The sequence below is a fragment of the Gymnoscopelus braueri genome (assembly GCF_963280865.1).
Source record: "Gymnoscopelus braueri genome assembly, chromosome: 2".
Lineage (NCBI taxonomy): Eukaryota > Metazoa > Chordata > Actinopteri > Myctophiformes > Myctophidae > Gymnoscopelus > Gymnoscopelus braueri.
The window spans coordinates 48,390,184-48,413,514 of record NC_137604.1 but is presented as its reverse complement, the minus strand read 5'-3'; the positions used below and the strand labels follow the sequence as shown (position 1 = coordinate 48,413,514).

The 23,331-nt window shown below is 40.8% G+C and overlaps 1 protein-coding gene across 1 annotated transcript in view; it reads right to left on the bottom strand.

Annotated features, from left to right (window-relative positions):
* frmpd1a (FERM and PDZ domain containing 1a) overlaps nt 1–21,043 on the bottom strand; it is a 47,673-nt gene extending 26,630 nt beyond the window's left edge. The window contains exons 1-2 of the mRNA XM_080454252.1: nt 20,814–21,043; nt 6,041–6,152 (exon numbers count right to left, since the gene is read on the bottom strand). The gene's annotated coding sequence lies outside the window, so the exon portion shown is untranslated. The remainder of the gene's footprint in view (nt 1–6,040; nt 6,153–20,813) is intronic.
* Between the last annotated feature and the right edge of the window lie 2,288 nt (nt 21,044–23,331).

The following is a 23,331-nucleotide window of genomic DNA, read 5'->3' as shown; positions in this document are numbered from 1 at the left end:
TTACATGACTATAGAGATACTGTGTACCTATTTGCATGACGTTTGGATAACATCTGTAGGAGTAATGTAAAAAAATTGGTTTTGCACAAATCGGCCTCCTGGTGGCGCTATAACAGGCCCATGTGAAAAATTTGGGGCAGAGGTTCTGAATTGGCATCCAGGGAGTGTGTGTGCACAGTTTCGCAGCGAGCGGGCCAACGGTGCCGGAGATTAGCTGCTAACACACGGACAGGACACACGGACGGACGGACGGAGGGACGGACGGACAGGGGGTAAAACATACTCTCTCGCCATGCCTATCGGCCTGGCGGAGACAAAAATGAGTGTTATATAGTGATGGGTTGTTCATGATCGATTTGTTCAAAAGAACTAGTCCATTGCCGTGAACAGTAACGAAATCGTTCACTTCCTGTTGTTACGTTCACGCTTTCGTTCATGCCCCCCATCACCTCCCCCCGTACACAGGACGGGAGGGCAGGCTGTACACGTGACGTAATAATAACGCTCCCGCGACAAGTGTTTTTCACTACAATAGCGCTACTGAACGTTGAACGTGAACGAATCATTGCCGTGAACATGAACGAAACATAAACGTTTTTTCCCACCACTAGTGTTATGGTGTGTGTGTGTGTGTGTGTGTGTGTGTGTGTGTGTGTGTGTGTGTGTGTGTGTGTGTGTGTGTGTGTGTGTGTGTGTGTGTGTGTGTGTGTGTGTGTGTGTGTGTTGTTTGTGTTTGGGGTGGGTGGAGCTAACAGGAGTGGGGGATGATACAGCCAGACAGTGATGTCTCCAGGGGTACCTTGCTTGTCACAAGCACTTTATCCCTCCATCTGTCAACATATCCCTCCATCTCTCCACTCCTCTCTCGCCTTCATTCTCTATCTTTCTCCTACATTCTACTCATGGTGACCCTTCTATTCTCTTCTCTCTCTTGACTTTTCTCTCTTCTGTATCATCCCCACCTACTCTCACTAGCCCCTACCCCCCCCCCCCCCCGCCCCTTCTCATATCTTCCTGTTTCCATTTGCCTCCCTCTCTCATCTCTGGTTCTCAGGTTACAGTGGCACAGAGCCAGAGGGTTTGCTGGGATGTAGAACAGAACCATTAGCCCGTCATGGATGGCAGCATGGTGACCTAACAAGTGTTTCAGGACAGGTACATGCATTAACGTATCACAGAAGAGCTATGTAAGGGATAATTAATGATGAGCCGTGCAGTTGTCAAAAAACAATGCATGATGTGTGCAGTATTTTTCAATAACCACACATGGCTCGGAGTTGGACCAGCTATAGTAAAATATTACTAGTATTGTATTAATATGTTGAAGCAATATTCTTTTATATAAAAACTTTTATGCACCACAGAAATACATGTAAATCTTTTATATTTTGCACTATATCCGTGTCAACCTTGGAATAAATGTTACCTTACTCCAGCTGTATTATAAAATGGAAGGTTCCATTTTGGTTCTGATAGGCTGGGTCCCATTGTAAAATACTCTATCGAGCTCCGCTCCGCATTGTGCCTAACAACGCCCCTTAGCTATTCTAAAATCACTGTAAACCATGGCCTCTTGGGGCTTATTGCTTTAGTAACAACCCACCAACTGAGTTAGTCAGCTGACAATAATCACATCTTTTACACACATAAGTTCCTCCAAAATGTTGAATGTGATCCTGAAATCCATATAAAGGATACTGTAGCTTGTAGGCAATGTTAACTTAAATAACCTTTATTAGAGTACAAGTGTCATTTAACAAAAACAAAGTACTCTTGTGCCTGTAACTGTACACAAGATTTAACAATAAAGAACCTTGGACCTTGAATTATGTGTATCATTGTATAGCGGTGATGAGGCCGCTACGTCAAAGGTGTGCGGTTATAAATATTTCACACCCTCCAGCAAATCAGAATCAAGTAACCGTGGCCATGGTATAAGGGTCAAGTGTTTACCGTTTCAATAAACACACTTGACCCTTATATGCATACAATACAGTTATAGGCAGTGAAGTCTTGTACTTCAACAATACAATAAGAAGAAAAAAAGTATAATATTCATTAGCCATGCCCTCTTTTGAACTGTAATATAGGCTCTGAATATCAAGCATAGCATGCAGTTTCATTTCTGATGTTGTACACCGAAAATAAAACAACCCTTTCAATATATTATAATAATAAATCAAATCCAATCCACTCAAAACCCAAAATCATATTTCCCTTTTGAATGTCCTACAGTAAGTGCTTTTGATTGACTTTATAGGCAAAGTAGCACTAGTGTCCCATGATTGACTGCAGTTACTACTCGGTCCTCAACAGTGCTGCTGTGAGCTACATGATGGATAGACGTATGTTGGGGTTCTTTTGACAAAGTGTTGTGGTACACCCCACAGGCTTCAGTGAGTAGCCTACTTCTCATGTGGTTAATATCATTATTATTATTATTATTATTATTATTAATAGACCAATCTAATCGAGAATTATGCAAATTGGGAATGCATGCCCCACCCGGTTATGCAATACCCATTGTACCCGTTTGTCTGTGTCCCTTTTGTGCCCCACACACACGCACACACACGCACACGCACGCGCACACGGCACACACACACAGGCTAATGGGGCTGCAGCACCATTTACACTCAAGCACTCTTGTTCATTCATTCACTTTGTCATTTTTTCATCTGGCAACACATCTAGTAACCCCCCCCCACACACACACACCACCTCCCCATACTCTCTCTATTATGGATCTTTCCATTACGAACACTTCACAGTATTCACAAGGGCACAAAATATTAGGAACATTTGCTCTTTCCCTGAAATAGACTGAGCAGAGTGAAAGACGTGAAAGCAATAATGGCTTATTATATCATCATGACATGTGTAGGGGAAGACACAAGTGGCAGAGGAGTCCGTTGGAGATGGGCGTGTATGAAAAAAAGTGGGCTGTAACTCGATCTGAGGAAGTGTATCAGTGTATAGGATCAGTAAGAACGTCACAACTTTTGCACCGTACTCTGAAGCGCATGCACACGCTAATGTGTGAATACGCATGCACGCACTCACGCCAGAATAATAGGATTAGAAGAACGTGTGTTTGTGTCTGGGAGTTAGCACGTCACTCCTGCTGAGCCAGATTAAAGGCTGTTTTATACTTACAAGACAAATGTCTGTCAACAAATGTACTCAAATGTACTCTCATCATATTTTATCTATTAATCCATCTCTCACTCTCTCTTTAATTCATGTGTTTTCTCTTTCTCTGCATAAATCCCCTCACATGCACTCATTGGGCCTCATGCAGCAACCGTTCTTAACACATCGGGTGCCGAACACGGTCTGAACCGTGTTTACACAGAGTAGCGCATTGGTGCCGAACACAGTCTGAACCGTGTTTTCAGTCTTTTTGTTTTTTCCGTTTTTTTCCTCACGGGAGGGGCTAGAGCAGCTCTGGAGTCACCCTAGGCGATTCCGAGAAGGATAGGCCAGTTGGATCACCGTGTAAAAAACATGGCTCCCCATCCGCTTCCTGTCTATTTCCTTCTTTAAAACGTCTGTATCTCCGAATCTGTTTCCGCTGGGGAAAACCGGTCATGCGCGATGCGCGATCCCTCCCCGTTGTAACTCGCGAGTGAAATGTTATTGTTCCAGGATGTAGCCAGGGTCATCGCGCTCCATGAATGCATGCTTTTTTTACATGGATTTGCTCGTCGTGGAGTCTAGAGCTTTAAACAGCAAAGCGCAGTCAATGGTGAGATTGCTGGCACCCAACGTATTCTGTTATTAAAAAACACTGGGCCTCATGCAGCAATAAGTTCCTAATGTTTCCTCTTACATTTCTTCCTAAGTGAATTCCTAAGAGAAGTTGAGTCAGATTCATGAAACGTTCTTAAAAGGCAGAATTGTTCGTAACTATGTTCTTGATGATGAAGAATCCCAATCCTCATAACTTGAAGGGGTGTGCCAGTTCATCCTAATTACCATAGGGAGCCTCCCCACCAATCCCCATATAAGGCATGACTGCATGGCTCTGCGATTGCTGCACACAGAAATCACAGGAAACCATACACAGAAATAAAATTGAGAGAATGAAGTAAAGAATACCTAAACTATAAGTCTAAAGATGGTGGAAAACCAGACTCCAAACATAAAAATACATTAATTCATAGTTCTGTGGAGGTACTTCTGAAGTGAACAGTAAATTATTTTATTTCATTAATTTGTGTATTTTATTATCAACATATCACCACTAGACATCAATGTACATTTGCTGAAATTAGCTGTTAAAAAATGTTATCCATATTTCATGTTCTGGAGTAGCGTTAGTAGTGGATATAAAACATTGTATTACTGAAAGCTGGTGGGTGGATATGGAGGGTCTTTAAGGTAGCAGCTGCTTGGTATGTAATGGGGTGGAAATAGGGGTGTGGTGGGTGACTGATATGGTGGTGCAAGGAGGGGTGTAGGGGGCTATGTGGGGGGTATGGGGATGGGTATGACGGGTGGGTATAGGGGGGCTTTCAGGTAGGAAGGGGACTGGAAAATGGGGGTGTGGCGAATGTCGGGGATATGGGGGTAGGGGTATGGGGGGGCGATGAGGGTGGGTTGGGTGGGGGGGTATGGGGTGGGTATGGGGCTTGGGCTTCAACTCAACCGGGTCCGTTTGGGTTAGATTGTAATTTCAGACCCGTCTCAAGCATTTTCATGTCAAGGACCCCCAAATTCACATGCATTTGGCTGTAGACCCCCACCTGAAAATATTTTTTTGCCAGGGAAAAAAAATCAAGATTTATCAAAATGTTTCGAAAATAGCCGATCTACAAGCTCAAAATGGCCAGTAATGAATGTAAAGAAGCTTGTAGATCGGCTATTTTCAAACAAAGTATAAAATAGGGTTAAAGTGATTAAACTGTTCCTCGTTTGCTGTGGACCCCCTGGAACTCCCTCAAGGACCCCTGGGGGTCCCCAGACCACACATAGAGAACCAGTGCTCTAAAGATATGATAAAAAAATATTATTGTAATTTAAATCCTATATTATACAACTGTAGAATTGAAGAAACTTCGAGAATTAATTATTTTTGCACAAACATGTCAGACTTAAGAACTAAAAGGCCACCCTAAGAGTGCTCGTCAGTGTGTGTAGATTCTGTTCTTACCTGAGAACAGATCACAGCTAAGAAAACATTGGAGTATACCAAAATCTTCTTAAAAACTTCTTAAGTGGGTCTAAGAAAAAATGTCCTCTTAAGAAAGTGTGCGTAGATTCTGTTCTTACCTAAGAACAGATCACAGCTAAGAAAACATTGGAGTATACCAAAATCTTCTTAAAAACTTCTTAAGTGGGTTTAAGAAGAAATTTCCTCTTAAGAACGGTTGCTGCATGAGGCCCACTGGTACCCAATGTGTTAAGAGGAAATTTCTTCTTAAACCCACTTAAGAAGTTTTTAAGAAGATTTTGGTATACTCCAATGTTTTCTTAGCTGTGATCTGTTCTTAGGTAAGAACAGAATCTATGCACACTTTCTTAAGAGGACATTTCTTCTTAGACCCACTTAAGAAGTTTTTAAGAACATAATCTACACACACTGAAGAGCACTCTTAGGGTGGCCTTTGAGTTCTTAAGTGTGACATGTTCGTGCAAAAATAATTTATTCTCTAAGTTTCTTCAATTCTACTAGTTTAGGTATTCTTTACTTCATTCTGTCAACTTTATTCCTGTGTGTGATTTCCTGTGATATCTGTGTGCAGCAATCACACACAGGTGTGACTGCAGGCAAAGCCATGCAGTCATGCCTTATATGGGGATTGATGGGGCGGCTCCCTATGGTAATTAGGATTAACTGGCACACCCCTTCAAGTTATGAGGATTGGGATTCATCATCATAAGAACATAGTTACGAACAATTCTGCCTTTTAAGAACGTTTCATGAATCTGACTCGACTTCTCTTAGGAATTCACTTAGGAAGAAATGTAAGAGGAAACATATTAGGAACTTATTGCTGCATGAGTCCCATTCAGAGACAAACACAAAGACTTGTACCTGTTCTCTGCCCTGTATCAGGGCTCCATGCAGGTGCCGGTTACACTCCCACTCTGCCCTCACTCCATTCAGCACTCTGCTGATGAAGACCAGCATGATGCCTCTCCATGGCCTGATGACAGACACACACACACACACACACACACACACACACACACACACACACACACACACACACACACACACACACACACACACACACACACACACACACACACACACACACACACACACACACACACACACACACACACACACACACACACACACACACACACACAGGAAGTAACAGTTAGGCGGGATTATGTTACAGTATAGTATGTCTATGTCATTGAATCAGAAGTAGACATCAGAAGTAGAAATATGTGTAATATACTGTAACACCAGAGATTCGAACACAAGGTTCCCCCCATGGGGCAAGCGTTAAAGCCAAACATCTGCCGCTTACGTCAAGAAGACTAAGAGGGAATCCCCCCCTTGGGGGGACATGACACTTTTTTTGCTCAGGCTCAGGCTACTCTGCTACCTTCAGTAACCCCCCCTCCCCCCCAGACGAAAATATGGTCATGGCACCAATGTAACACCCAAGATTCAAACACTGAGTTCCCACATTTGGCTAGGCTAGGCTTAAAGCCAAACATCTGCCGCTTACGCGCCAACCCCCCCTTGGCAAGGGGGGGTTGGCTCCTCTGCTACATATGCCCACAATGCTATGTACATACATATATACAGTAGATACATGTAAACAGTTATTTATACCTGCACTGCACAGTGTACGTACGTACGCATGCATGCACACAGCACCTTCAAGCACCTCAGAGTGTGCTATGACCAATGTATGACCAAATTACATTATTTGTGCTATGAACAATGTACAGTACATATTTGTTTTTTTTTTACTATTGCATGGTGCTATTCTTTATTATTTCTTTGCTATTGCTGCTAGAATGTTGATGAACCAAAACCAACTAATTGTACTTTTGTGTACCAGTATAGAAGATGTAACAATCATGAATCTTGAATAGCCCTTTATTTATACGAGTACAAAAATGTGCAGGATTTTGAACAGATCATTGGCTGCATCGTATGGTATAGTACATTTATAAGCTATCCTCTCATGCTTGCTATTAATCTCAAACGAAAATGCACAGCGGTCAAGCAAGAACTATAACCAACCAATTCAAATAACCACAGGCAGTTAAGCAAACAAGTAGACATGAAAAGGCATGCAGTTAAATGCTGCTAGCTTGCTAGCTAGCTACCCAGCCATACAGGCAGACAGATGGAGCATGCGTGGTATCATCAGCATATTGTTCACCTTTTACCATGGCATGCAGTGCACATGTTTTTCATCTGAAAGGGAGCGATAGATATTATGAAAGAGGTTTAACAAGGGAGGGGAGCCTTCCCCTATTCGTTTTTTAATCAAAAGGAGTCAGCTATCATTACAGCGAGAGAAAGACCAGAAGGAGTGAAAGAGAGAGGCAAAGTGGTTTGAGAGGGAAGGAGAGGAAATGGGTGACTGACAATTAATTTGAGAATGCACTATACAGAGCTTTTTGCTTTGAAAAGACAACCCCAAAAAGAAGACATGAGAAAAATAAGGGAGCAAGCAGGGAAGGAAACACGAGTGTGGTCAACAGCAAAGAGAACAGATGACATGATGGAAATGGAGAGAATGGGGAGAGAGACAGGATGGGGGAGAGAAACATCCACGTGGATGGAGACAGGAGACAACGGTGGAGAGGAAAAGGGACAGACAGACAGACATATAGCGTTCTGTGCTGCAGTTTGTGGTGCCCCACTCGCCCCTGCTCTGCTCCAAACACCATCCATATTTAATGACGCCCTTACAAAGCCCTAAGAATGGAACGCTGCCGAGAATCCCCCCCCCCACACACACACACACACAACCCCTTATTCAGTTTATCTCAGTTACCCAACTCTCTTGATGTCCCTATCACTTGTTTTAAGACTAATTTGTCTTGATCAACTTATTTTCAATTAATATCAAGCCTGATTATTTGGTCAACTTTTCTTAAAAGCAGAGATGGCAGTAGGTTGCATGATCAGCTGATACCTCTCGCACACACAAAGGAACATTTTACACACATGCTCATGTTCTCTCTCTCTCCTACCCACACATCGAGAAACACATTTAGATACACGCAACTCAAATTCGTTTTGCTTCTTTCGTGTATGTGGTGCTTAAATTCCCAGAGGTTGTGTATGTTTATGTGTGTGCTTGCAGTGTGTGTGTGTGTGTGTGTGTGTGTGTGTGTGTGTGTGTGTGTGTGTGTGTGTGTGTGTGTGTGTGTGTGTGTGTGTGTGTGTGTGTGTGTGTGTGTGTGTGTACGTGTGTGTATGTGTGTGTGTGTGTGTGTGTGTGTGTGTGTGTGTGTGTGTGTGTTAGAGTGCGTTAAAGTGCAGTCTGCATCAATAATGTAGCTAGATAATGCAGCCACTTCACTCTACCAACAGCTACTTCCTAACAGGCATACGGACACAGGAACACAGGAAGAGAGGTTGAGCGAGAAAAGAGAAGGCAAGAGAATGAAATGTGAGCAAGGAAGCTGACTGAAGCACCACATGGATGTGGTTTCCTGCAGATATTGTAAGATAGTATGTTGATCGAAAACAGGCGTAGCCAGTCAACTTTAGAAATATGACTGACACTGTATTGGCATTGCATGGTCCTACAGGGCAAACACTATGCAAAGCAATTTAACCACTTATTTTCAAGAATGAAAGAACTTTGACCTACAGTAGATCCGGTGTGTGTGTGTGTGCGTGTGTGTGTGTGTGTGTGTGTGTGTGTGTGTGTGTGTGTGTGTGTGTGTGTGTGTGATAATGTGTTATTATCTTTGAGGGAACCAAAAGTCCCCATGAGGATTGTAAAACTAGAAAGAAATTGACCTTGTGCTGGGGGTGTTAATAGAGGGGAAAAGAAAACGTCATTAGACAATATATGTCTTTAAACTACCATTTGGTACATTGCTCTTAGTACATGCTGCCTAATGAATCTTGGGGCAGATGAGAGGCAGGCATGGCTAAGGTGGTTGACAGTGCACTCAACTTTTCCAGAGTGGTACACTACACTGAACCCTCTCTTTCTCATTCTTCTTATGGCCATGCAAAATGAGAGCATTGCGTTTAGCTACAGGCAATGACTCCAGGAGATTTGTTGTCCAAACAAAGTTCCAAGTGCTTCTGAAATTTAGTGAAAGCATTTCTTTTCCTATTAAAAGAAAAGAAAAAAAGGAACTGTTGTTTTTATTGTATCACAGTCCATCGGGGCATGGCAAGCTGGAAAGCACTGCACTGGAACAAAGCTTTCCCCAGTTTTTTTGTAGATTGTATTGATTAGCACAAACCTCTCTTTGCCTGAACAGTATGGCCTTTGCGCCTTAGAGTGGAAGCTGCAAATTGCGTAATACAAGAGCAACACAAGGACGTCAGTACCATCCCACTTGATGATGACTTGTGTGTCTCTTGGCTAGGTGGATGGCATGTAGCACTATCCTGTTGTACGTACACCTCTACTTGATCACTCATCAAATCGACTAGGCTCTTCACACTGTCCTTTTCCATGGTTTTGGTTTCTTCCACATCTCCAAAATCCCAAGATGATCTTCTTTCTTTCTTCAAGATGATTCTACATGAACCGGACACAGAAGCAAAAGGCGAAGCCTTGTTGCTACTGCTTGTCAACTACCTCCTACTGGTACTGGTACTTTTGTGTGCCCTGAGATCACGTGTTGGTCCTGCTGCATCTCCATTCACTCCACATCTTTGACTCTCTTGTTCCTTGATTTTGAGTTTGGGTGGTCATATTCGTCAAAAAACATGAAACACAATTGAGTTTTTCCCTTAATCCCGGGAGCAGTGAAAAGGTTCTATTGAGAACGCCTTCCTCAAGGTCATTGAAAGGAGTCATTTCCTGTAGCCTGTAGCCAGACGTTATGCCAGGGGTGTCGAACTCATTTTGGGGTGAGGGCCAGATTGGTCAAATGGTGACCGGAACCAGTTGCGGACGCACATGCGCGCTCACACGCACTCAGACACTGCTACTAACTATGCATATCACTTTTTTTTTAAAATGTATTAAGAAGAATAGCTACTTTAATTATTGACATTAAAAACAAATGCAATTTGTAATAATAATAATAATAATAATAATAATAATAATAATAAACCATTTTAAGTAGAATAATTCAATTTGAAGTTAAACAATACCTGGTAATGTGTGTGTGTGGGTTGGCTGAAAATGATTATTTAAAAAAATATATATATACATTTTCTTAAATATTATTTTGTACCATTTCTGTCATGGCTATGCCTCTGTTGTAGAGCTACATGATTATGGCAACACTTATCATAACTATAATCCATAGATCAGTTATTTAAAGCATATTTTTAGAATTATTTATTTACTATTGTGTAGTAATATAATACAATATGTCTCAAAACCTTAGCATGCCATACAGTTGAAGTATTGCAAATTAAATAAATTAACTAACATTGAATAGCCTAACAAAAGGCAATATAATTAGGCCTGGAATTTCGTCATTTTAGGGGCAAGGCCACTTGGCCTTTGGTGTTGTAATTTTGGCTATTTTCACAATTTTAAATTGTTTTAAATAATAATAAAAAAAAGGAACATACAATATTTCCAACGATAATATATAGCCAATATATGGTTCTGTATCAGTATATGAGTTAGTTTTAGCAGATTTCATTCTAATTGGCTACTATGCCTGCATATGAATTTCATGGGCCTGGGTAGGTCACTCTGGCTTGGCGGAGATATGCCCTGTTGCGCACACAACGCACAGCAACAGCAGGTGAAAGCAATTCACTTAAACGAGGGCTGTGTTGCGCATCAAAAAACGGACTAAAACTGTCACATTAGCTGCTGAAATAAACTTCCCATTTAGATCATTGTTGACAAACGAACAGAACACGGATGTGCAAAAGGATTATTTATTTATTGTCCATCAGACCTGCCATTCCTTCGTTTTGGAGAAGTTATTGCTTTCAGAAAGAGACAGACAGACAGACAGACAGACACAGACACAGACACAGACACACACACACACACACACACACACACACACACACACACACACACACAGTCAAGCATTCACAGCTGGTGTTAATTATTTTGCCCTGCGCACAGTGCGCAGGCTCTTACTATCGCTGGTTATCCTACTAATGTCACACCCTCTGACAAATGGATTCTAGTTTTCAAGATTAGAACAGCAACACTGGTTACAAAGTGGGGGGAGCGGGCTGTGGGGAGGAATGCAGCCACTCTCTACTCCTCCAGATGATCGAGAGACGCAACTGACATATACTTCTCCATACAACGGTGTTTTACCGGATTTGTGATGCTGTTGAAAAAGCGTTCTCTCAGGTAGAGTTGAATGGTGATGGTCTTCTGTATGTTAATGACCTTGGCTGTGGCTTCACGGCTTGGTCATTGTTCTCACATAACAAGTTTGTCCAGTATTCAACCCCCAGGCAACCTCAGTAAGGAGCTGCTGGGCGCTGGCGTTTTTTTCTGCCTTTTTTTTTTCCAATAGAGGTAGTATTAAATGCCGTTTTTTCAAATCACCTCGCGGGCCAGATTTGACGACGTCGCGGGCCACAAACGGCCCGCGAAACACCAGTTTGACATCACTGCGTTATGCACTCATTTTGCATGGCCACAAGAAGAATGAGAAAGGGGTTCAACGTAATGCACTGGATGAGTTGAGGTATGTTAACCACCTCAGACATGCCTGGCTGCCTCTCAACTGCCCCAACTGAACTTTGATGCCACTGCCAAAAAACACTACAGTATGCATTAAATGTGAAATGTTGAAATATCCACCCATAAAGTATACTCATTGTTGATAGACTGTACATAAGTTCATTGAGAGATGTGCCAATATTCATTCATATATTCACAGTGCATTTATATTTGATAAACTGTACAGCATGCTCACTCATTTACTCACTCATTCAGAGATCCAGTGCCGATATTCAGAGCCAACAGAGTATTATAAGTCATCTTTATTTTTAATCGGTTTGGTTCTTGACCTGTTTTCTTTTTAATATAACCTTTTTCACATTTCTCATTTCACGAATGCCCGATCCTTACAAGAAGATATTTCAATCTTTTATGTTTTTTCATAAATGAATGCATGCCCTACTTCATCATACAAGAGTGTCGCACAAAAGTAGTGAAAATAGCAGATCTACAAGTTCACAACACGTCGCAATGCCTATTTTCACAATTTTCAAAATAATAATAGACATACAATACAACACATATGCATAACTTTTGGCTATAGGCTTCTGCCTATAATTCATGTACATTTCAAAGATGGACAGAGATATTGATGAGATCATGCTTTATATTGTCTGCAAACTGTCTAAATTTGGTAACATTCTGATCATTAATTCCAGAGATACATGTGATAAGGCAGACACTGTCCCTTTTGAAGAAGGGTACATTTTCAGTTTTCGACCCAAATATCAACCAAATAAATTACTTTTGCAGTTTCTATAAAACCATTCTCTTCAAAAACTAGACATATAAAAGTTATGAAAAAAGCATGGTTGTACTTTGTTCTAACTTCTTGCTAATATTGTTTACAAAGCTTTTGCTCCAGCAGCCATTACAATAACTAGTCAAAGTTATCAAGTCAACCGTGTTTTGCCTTTGAATGATTTGAATGTTAGAATGTGACAGTTAGGACACCAACAGGGTTATCTCTAGGACTTTATATTTGGGATTTTATGCTTGTTCTGAAATACAATTATCTTATCTACAGTTAGGCTACGGAAATAACTTAAGTACTGTTCTGCAATGGCTATTTTCTTTGATATTATCACCATGGTTACTAAAGAAATAAGATTGGAGTTGCGAGTTTTCTGTAATATGCCCCAGGTCCCTATGACCAAAGGGTAATAAAGATATTGCAAATAGTACAGAAAAAAAGTGCAAATTGCATGGCATATTGCAAAATAGTGTTAGGATTAGGATAGAGTAAATATAGGTTAGGGATAGACTTGGTAAGTATGGCATTTTTTAATGAGAGAATAGTTTTGACATCCTCAGAAAGGTATATAGTAAGTGTGTGCATGCGTGTCTAATGTCTGTGGGTAGGTGTGTGTGTGTGTGTGTGTGTGTGTGTGTGTGTGTGTGTGTGTGTGTGTGTGTGTGTGTGTGTGTGTGTGTGTGTGTGTGTGTGTGTGTGTGTGTGTGTGTGTGCACGCACGCACGCATGCACGCATGCACACCTGCATGCGTGCGTGTGAATAGTGCCCTTGGGGACCCCAGTCAAGTACATAGTGGTTAAAGGTCCCATTATTATGAAAACTTCATAATATTAATTAACACCATACAATGTCATGGGGGTTAATTAAAATAAGAATAAGGTCCGCCCACTGGTAATAATTAGCTCCACTGTTTGTTTATTGCTTGCACACAAGGATCAGTGTTGCCATGTCTACTTATTATAAGCAACTTTGGGCTTGTTTTTCTGTAAAGTTACTTTATTGGTAGTTGCGGGTTGTGTTTTTTTGGGCTTGTTTTTTGGTGTTGCTTCCATTTTCAAAACCAGTTCTCTAACATTTTCAGATCAAGGACGCCCAAATTAATGTATATAACGCAGACCATCAGATTTTCTTTTTCAAATATATTCTAAATATTTCACTTTTTCTTTTCAAGATGTTTTTGAAAAAAGCAGATTTACAAGCTCACAGCGCGTCGCGACATTGTAAGCATGTCGATCGGCTATTTTCAAATAGCCAATGTATATAGGTTTAAAGTGCTCGTGTAGCCTAGCCGCTTCTTTTAGGCTTGTTTTCATAGAGGCTGCTTGTTTCTCCCGCAAAATCTGGCAACACTGACAAGGATCTCATCAGGAATTGTTTTTGTGATCGAAAGGTTGAAGCAATAAACAAACAGTGGAGCTAATTTTTATAAGTGTGCAGACCTTATTCTTCTTTTATGTACTGTTGTTTGTCCTTCACCTGGGCACTTAGATAGATGTGCGTGCACGATCTTATGGGTGTTAATTAACCAATGTCACATGTCATGGGTGTTAATTAACACACAAACTGTGAAATTAAGCCTAGTCCAGACCAAGACTCTTCAGAACTCACCTCGGCTCACGACGAGCAATTTAAACTTAAAACCACTTGCAACAGAATACACAAATCTCTCTCTCTCTCTCTCTCCTCTCTCATCTCTCTCTCTCTCTCTCTCTCTCTCTCTCTCTCTCTCTCTCTCTCTCTCTCATCTCTCTCTCTCTCTCTCTCTCTCTCTCTCTCTCTCTCTCTCTCTCTCTCTCTCTCTCTCTCTCTCTCTCTCTCTCTCAGGGGGCAGTAAAAGAAGATGGGGGGGTGTGTGTGTGAGAGAGAGGGGGGGGGGGGGGTGCTAATGCAAAGTGTTTGTGGGATCAGAAATGCGTTGGAACATGTTGATGGCGATTGGACAAGTTGAATCTCCTGCGAGTCAATCAGCCAGCATCAGCCGACTGTCACAGGATAATTCAGACTACTGCGACTTTCCTCTGCAACGTTCTAAAAGCATTCCATCTCGTCATGAATCTGACGAGATCTGGACTAGGCTTAATTAAGACAATCCGGTCACTTTCTTGTTTCAACAAGCCATTCAGAATGGACGGGCTGACCAACCAACCAGTCAATCAGCCTTCAGAGCAGGGCTAAATATCAACTAAACTACTAAAGACTCATCTGTTCAGACTGGCCTTTGCTAAGTTCTCTGTGTAAGTTATTATGATCTGTTGTTTTTGATTGTTTTTACTGAAGCACCTTGTGACACTGCTCTGGAAAGATGATATACAAATACATTTGACTTCCTTCCTTTAGTTAAACCTGCATTCCCACTTCCTTGTAATACCTGCAATTTACTGTTATATTTAATGTTGTACCTTGTCTACCTTGGCAGAACAGCTAGTGCTCAACAGTGAGGTGCCGGAAATAAAAGAAAGAGACAGAGAGAGGGAGAGAGAAAGAAAGAGAGAGAGAGGGAGAGAGCAAGAGTTAAATTAGACAGTCTCCCAGACTGCAGATATTTGTTGTTTAGTTGTACCAAATACATATTTTATCATACCCTATTCCTAGTCTCACGTGCTTATAGACACGTCTTACGCAATCATTAAGTACTCTACCCGTTATATTCATCTAATGTGGGAACAGTAACAAATACTTAAATATTAAGGAGGGCATTGTGGGAATGACTGTCCCACTGTGTAATACTGGCAATTTATGTTCATGTTTTACCCAGCAATGTACTGGTATTTCAGTGGAAACACAACTACACTTACTATCATCCTTCTAATCTATATCTCTCCCCTCCCCCCGTCTCTCCTACTTGCTAGGATTATTTGTTAGATCTTCTGTGGGCTGGAGACAGGGGATTCAATCCAATTAGCTACTCTCCTCAACACAATCTCACTCTCTCTCTCTCTCTGTCACACACACACACACACACACACACACACACACACACACACACACACACACACACACACACACACACACACACACACACACACACACACACACACACACACACACACACACACACACACACACACACACACAATGACCTAATGACCCAGGGACATTTCTCTGTAATGCCTAATTGACTGACACTGGATGATACACACTGTACAGTCACATTGATGATGTGTGTCTGTGTGTGTTGTTGTTGTGTGGAGTCACACTGATGATGTGTGTGCCGTGTACAGTCACACTGACCATTGTGTCAAGTCATGTGACACACATTGTAAACCATGTGTCAGTCTGACATTAGTCCTCTTGTAAACACAGTCATGTGGATTAATAAGACATGATATGGAGTACCAGGATGTAAATTATCCATGAAATCTCCCAGAGACCTTGTAGTGACTGTGTGTGTGTGTGTGTGTGTGCGTGCGTGTGTGTGAGCACGTGTGTGGCATGCGCACGCACGTGCATACACATTTAGCTAGTGTTATATACCGAATTACAAATTTTGCTTGCGTCACTGCTTGTAGTTCTGGTATTCATTGTCAAGCCTTAAGTTAATTAGAGTCTAATTAACATGACAAATTTTGCTTGCGTCACTGCTTGTAGTTCTGGTATTCATTGTCAAGCCTTAAGTTAAGACAGTAATAAAATGCAGTTGAAATATGATGTGGTATACAACAAAATACTACAGTAATTTTGATGGTATGCTGAACATCATGTTCAAGAGCATATACTCAGAGGATGCCTGACTCATAAATATTGAGTAAAACAGGCGAACGGCTAAGTAGTGCGGAGTCTGCGGACAGAATCAACTTTCTAAACTTTTAGTTGAGACTGTCTCAACAGTCTCACCGGCTAAGTAGTGCGGAGTCTGTGGATAGAATACACTTTTAGTGTATTGTGGATGCAAATGGGTATAAGCTCAACAGTACTGACTACAGTAGTGGCTATGTTATTTAATCACAAAATAAATAACTCCTACTACTTGCTATTCTGGTGACCGAGAAGACAAACACATTTTAAATGTTGATAAAGCTCACAAAATGCTGATTCAAATGTTAAATAATGTTCAGATTGGATTCACTGAGAATTTATAAGGCAATTGTCAGTGAAAAGACAAAAGGCACAACAGATGTGCCTCTGGTACACATTAAAATGCTTCATGAACTGTTTTGTTGTCTACTGTATATGGACAAGCAGATTTGGTTAGTTCCTCTTAGAACTAACCAAAACATGCACTTACTGAAATCTGCACCTCTGGGTCCTTTTAATTACGTTACTCCTACAGTAAGACTGCTGCAACGACCAAAGAAGAATTGTCATTGGGGCATTCTGCACTAGAATGGCGTCAACGGCACTTAACACAGGCAAGCTTTCAAAATGCAGACCCAGACCAGTGTAAGAAATATACTAAATCAAATCCAAGGGGAAATTTATACCCGCTGGATTAGATTGTCAGGGCATTGCAATAATTACTCAATCATGGCTGTTTTCTGTCATATAAACAAATATAACAGTAAGACAACAATCCATCCATAAAACTAGATTGAACAAAACAATGTATCAAGTGTTACGAATAAAACAACAATGGAACAGGGGCATCTTCTGCCCCCACATTTTAAGTTAGGCTAACATGTTAAACTGGCTAATGCACCTCCGTGGCTCCGTCTGGACAGGCTCCGTTAATTGTTCACTCAACCAATGCTTGTCTTGAGTTTGTTCTCATATTTGAATGTGCAACAACCTTCACCTGCCAATCAACTGACTTGACTTGGATCAATTACAGCAGCTACGACCCCTCTAGAGATACCGGAAAAAACAGGTTGCTTGTGTGGTTTCATGAGGTGGAGTGTAGATCATGATGCATTAGTCCACGGAAGCTTTACTCAGACTAAATGTTGGTGCCATGCCATTATTCCATCAGCCCATTTTTCCAAAATATCATTGGTCCAGATGCCACGCATTATAACTAAGCCTGACCCTAACCTCACACTGACCTAACACATTTTTTGGACTATTGGGACGTCGGAATAAGGGGCCATCGGATCTAATGGGAAGCCCTTTATAGGCTACTGAAATAAATGTGGACACATTGCTTAGAGCCCTAGTTCATTTCTAACCATGATGGCAGTGACACAGGACTTACCTGTGACCATGCATACTGTGGTGTGAATGGGTCAAATGTGTGTTGAAACCATGTTCAATATCCTGGGCTTTCTGTGTTAAAGGGGCATCCTTATCAAATAAATGTGAATATGTATATAATGTTACTGCATTCAGTTACTTTTCATAGGATTAATTTGGTTCATATTTCCTTATTTTGACTAGTCCCACTGCTTACTTCATCATGCCTACAGTAATTCACTGCATTAAAACCTTCTACCTTAGACCATTTGGAATCAACTGGCTGGAAGGAGGTCTGACTATGAGGATTAGTCTCAACTGAACAGTATGTGTGTGCGTAAACATACATGTCTATGAGTGTTCAATATACTATGCAAGGGAATTACAAATAGCTATGCAAAACACCCATTTTGTGCATGTGTGCTTACACACATGTCCATATGTGTGTGTATGTTTGTATATGAATACAAGAACGCTCGCCCCAAAACACGCTAGCCCGGGTCAAATCCACCAGGTATTCCTAAACGTAACCTCAGTAAAACTATGCCTAAACCTAAACTTATTCCTAAAAGTAACCTCAGTAAAACTATGCCAAAACCTAACCTTATTCCTAAACGTAACCACAGTAAAACTATGCCTAACCTAAACTTATTCCTAACCTTGGCTTATCCTCAGTAAAACAAATACAAGAATACAAGAACCGCTGGGGGGCGAGCGATCCACGAAAGAAATGGGGGCGAGTGTGTTTTGGGGCGAGTGTTCCGGTTACCTGTTTGTATGTGCAAGAGCGTATGTGTACAGACAGGACTGTATGTATGCAGTTGCTGGGATGGAGTAAACGTGAGACTGTTGTACAACAATGACGACAACAGACACACCCTGAGTTTTCGCCCAGTATTAAACTTGACAAATATGCAGCATTAAAAATGTAGCCCGATCTAAGAATAACATCATGAATTAGTAAGGCATGGGGGGGGGGGGGCTACAGAATGCAGGCAGCCTCAAATTCCTCTTCTGTTTCATTGCTGCTGGGTGTCTGTGCTCACTTTGTATTGACATAGTATGTCTATACATGAAACACGTGGACAAGTATAGCATTCACACTCACAGATATACGTGCAATCAAATGCATGCATTACAGTAGATAGACATGCAGTACAGTACCCACACAAGTGAATTTATGCACAGCGATTGTTTCATTTGGGACTAAGCTAATGGCTAATATTCATTGAAGGAATGGCATGTTTAACACACATACTGTATTTGTTTGTGAATAGATACATGTATGATGCAGTCAAACAAATAAAGGGCACAGCCGAACAGGGCAAATTGTGGCAAAGATCAGCAAGTTGCCAGACGGGTTAGACGGTGTTCATGGTCTTCCGCGAGATTGACTGAGGTATACAGTATGATGATACAGCAAAATATAGTACAATTTCTTGAACAACTGAGATAACTATTGTACATACAGTACTGATACAGTGGGGGAACAAAATGCATATCACAATCTAACAAAATTAAAGATTTTTTTATTTAACCTTTGTTTTTACGAGCTTAGTTTTAGCTAGGTTTCTAATTGCTCTTTTTTTAATCTGATACATTATGACTACATATAATCTAGGTATAGTTTGTAAGAATGTGTGCATGTTTTTCTTAGTTTTCTTGATGTACTTTTCACACTGTTCACAGTTCACACAAAGACTACACTATTAGTGCACTCATCAATAGTGTATCAGTGGTTGGTTGTATATGGAAAACAAATGAGTCATTTGCTTCACAAGGAACCAGGAAAAGGTTTGTTAAAAGGCTATCCAATGGTGTGGAGGTTGTAAGATCTATTCTCAGTAGCCTATATATAACATTAGGACTTTAATTTGCACAATCCATAATGATTGGTCTAAAGTCTCAAGAGTTGTACTCTAACCTGTCTCCGTTAAATGCATGTCTCCTCTTCATTACATTGATTTCATAAGTGAGATCAGTTTTCAATGGGCTCACCTGATCATTCTAAAATGCTGTTGTTGGATTTGTACACTCAGCAGTGTAGCGTAGGGCAGTGGTTCTCAACCCTTTTAATGTCAAGGACCCCTCATATGCATTTAGGCCACAGCAGCCCCCATTTCATACCATTTTAATCTCTGGCACCCCAATCCACACTGTAAAATCCTTAGTGTTAATTTAACAGCAAGAGTGTATAAATGCATTTGTACACTCTCAGAGATACAGTCCGATTATTCATTTAGCTGGGCACCCCCTGCTAGTACCTCAAGGACCCCTGGGGGTCCCCGAACTCTACATTGAGAATGGTGTATTGCAGGCTGTAGTAGGGGATGGATGGGATCTTTCCTAGGAGCACAAAACGCACGCCTTAGGTGAGAAAGGATAAACCCACATACTGTAAGTAAGTGTCAAAGTAGTAGCCTATACGCTATACAGAACAGTTATGCTCACAACCAACCATTATTGACAATATCCCAGGAACCAACCTAGTAGACACCACCTTGTTCAGCTAGTATTGTGAGGCAATGAGTCAGAACAAAAATACATTTGAAATCTATTTTGGGTTTGTTTTGTCTGGTCTTTAATAAATGCCAAATGATGGGCGACATGGGTGGCATGGAATTCATTACCTATTTTTTTAATTTCTGAAAGTAATTAATACTATATGAGTTTTAAGAAAAAGTTACATTTGAATTGGTTCACACAAGAAGTGATGTAAAAAAAAGAAAAAAGAAACAAAGGGGGATATGAGCTACACATCCCACTATACTATCTACATCCCACTGTAATATCTATTTTGACATTTAAGGTTGAGATAAGAGATTTATAAATTATGTTGAAGATTAAATTGTACTATAGAGCTATCGAATGTATTAGACAGGTCATGTGTCTTTGTGTTGTGTAGGCTACTGTCTGTAATTTGTGATGAGTTTGTTGAATGAATGTTATATTGATGTTAAATATGTTGTTGTTGTTATTGTTGTTGATGATGCTGGTTGAGACCCCAGGAAGAGTAGCTGCTGTAACTGTACAGTAAGCTAAGCTATAATGGGAATCTAATAAATAAATAAATAAAATCAAATCAAAACAGCGCTTTAAGACCAGTCAGGGTACTAACCGAGTAACGGAGACACTCTTGGCTATAATCACTTGGTGAGCGCCGGGTGCGCCGCGCCGTCCCAACGGTCCCAACCGTCCTGTCCTGTCCTGGCCAAGAAACAACTTGGTAAACACCGGGAACAGGAACAACACAGTGAAGGTCTGGTACACCACGGCTCCCCTCTGCTCAATAATCCATGTCTGTCGACCTGTTTTGGCTGCGTGTGTAATGTGGACACGATTCCCCCTCGTCCGTTCGTTCATTCAGATCAGAGGAGCGATCGGGGCAGGTGCGTCAGGATGCTGACGGAGAAGACGCACGCAATTAGGCGACGTTAATCTCCTCTCGTTCGACCCCGCCCCCTCCTCCTCCTCGACTGTGTAGCTTTCTCTCTCTAGTCAGTGCATGGCTCTAGCTAGGCTGTGTTCTTCGCCCGCTCGCAACGATGCTGGTCTTTTCGCGATGAGACTTTAAGCAGAATCCCATACTTCCCAGATTTATCAATGTGTGATGATAGAAGGCTAGTTGTGTGTGTATATAGTGGAGAGCAGCGGTGGGAAAAGTAGGCCTACATATTTGTTTTACTTAAGTAAAAGTATCAATGGTCTTGCATGTGTCTCGATGAGATGATGAGACTTATAAGCAGAACCCTATGTACGAATACTACCCAGATTTATCAATGTGTGATAGAAGGCAATAGTTTTGTGTGTAGTGGAGAGAGTGGGGGGGAGAGAGACAGAGAGAGAGACATAGTAAGAGAACGAGAGAGAGAGAGAGAGAGAGAGAGAGAGAGAGAGAGAGAGAGAGAGAGAATTTAATAGAGTTTGTATTCCATTAATTTTCCCTAGTGGCTGCATGTGTTTTCTGTGTGTGGGTCTTCCTCTACAATAAGATAAACTGTATTTTATTATATTGTTGGCGTTTTTACTCCTTCCTCTGCCCCTAATGTTCAACTGATCAATGTTGGCATAAATCATTGACTGAGTTCCGATTGATTTTTTTTGTCTGACAGACTTCCTGCTTCTTCTTTTTTTTGTATCCTATTTAACCAGGCCAACCACAGATTTTTCCATCTTTCCTTTCCTTTCAAGTGGGCCCTGCCCTGGCCAAGAAGGCAACACAGGCAATTTCAGATTATAACAATATTTAAACAAGCAAATAAAACAGGAATAAACTAAAAACATGCACTCCATGGCAGGTGTCAATTTATTTTGTGACAGGTCTCATAATAATCAATTCCAATTAGGGAATCTAACAAAATCCCTTTCAGTAGATTTCAAGAATTCTCAAGTGCATGTGCTGAAAGCATTCAGTTGGAGCATGATCATTTTTGTGATCTCAGACTGCAATGTGCACGTTGTTGAAAGGGTAGCATGTCCTGACACTACAGTAGTGTTGATAGCTGCCCCTAGCTTTTTATACAAACAAATTCCAATGTGACTGTCTTGGTTGAGTTGACAATTCATACAATAGGCAATACAGTGATGTGTGAGGGATGAACTGATGTGCTATGTACGTTTAACATTTGCATTAGACTACATGTAGGCCTATAGGGCATAGCAGTGGCAGCCATTTTCTGGTTCCACTTCAAAATAGTCAATGCATTTTTCCCATTGACATTTCCAAAAATATTTATATCAATTATTTTAAGCCTAGAATCAAGCCACCCAGGGTCCTGGTGAATCATGACCATAAAACGTTTGATTCTGTGAAAAAACTTTTTTGAAAACGGCAAACCAAAGGGTATTTATTAAATATAGTATATCATATTTAAATATAAAATAAAATAAAATCACAGAAAAAAATGTTTATGGTCATGATTCACCAGGACCCTGGATGGCTTGATTCTAGGCTTAATTGATATAAATATTTTTGGAAATGTCAATGGGAAAAATGCATTGATTATTTTGAAGTGGAACCAGAAAATGGCCGCCACTGCTATGCCCTATACAGAATATAGCCTAAGTGTTGTTGTTGACTGGCAGACTGCTGAAATAGTTATTATTATTTATTTATTGAGCACTGTAGAAACTTCTCTGAAAGTGCACATTAAAATGATTGCTGAAATAGGTCTATCAAGTAGGCCTAAGACCACATCAATGTCATCAAGGTGAGGTCTAATTTGTTAGCACAGAGCAGAGGAGTTCTGTTGCATCCGTTGAAAATGTTGCATCAATCAATCAATCAATCAATCAATCAATCAATCAATCAATCAATCAATCAATCAATCAATCAATCAATCAATCAATGCCTCTACACATAGAATCGCCAGAGTTTAGTCAGTGATAGAATATAATAAATTATATCTATAAAAAATAAATATTTTTTTAATGATTGAAGTGTCAGAGTTTGGAAGTAGTCGTTTTCAATAACGCAACTTCCTGCTGCCTCCTGCATTGGCAATTTCAAAACAGATGGTAGGCTACGTAGGACCATTCAGTGATTTACAACGAGCGCTCCCAAACTCAAACACTTAGAAAAATAATCACCTGCACGAAATGTATTGACATAGTAGCTCATAACATGTCTACGGTGG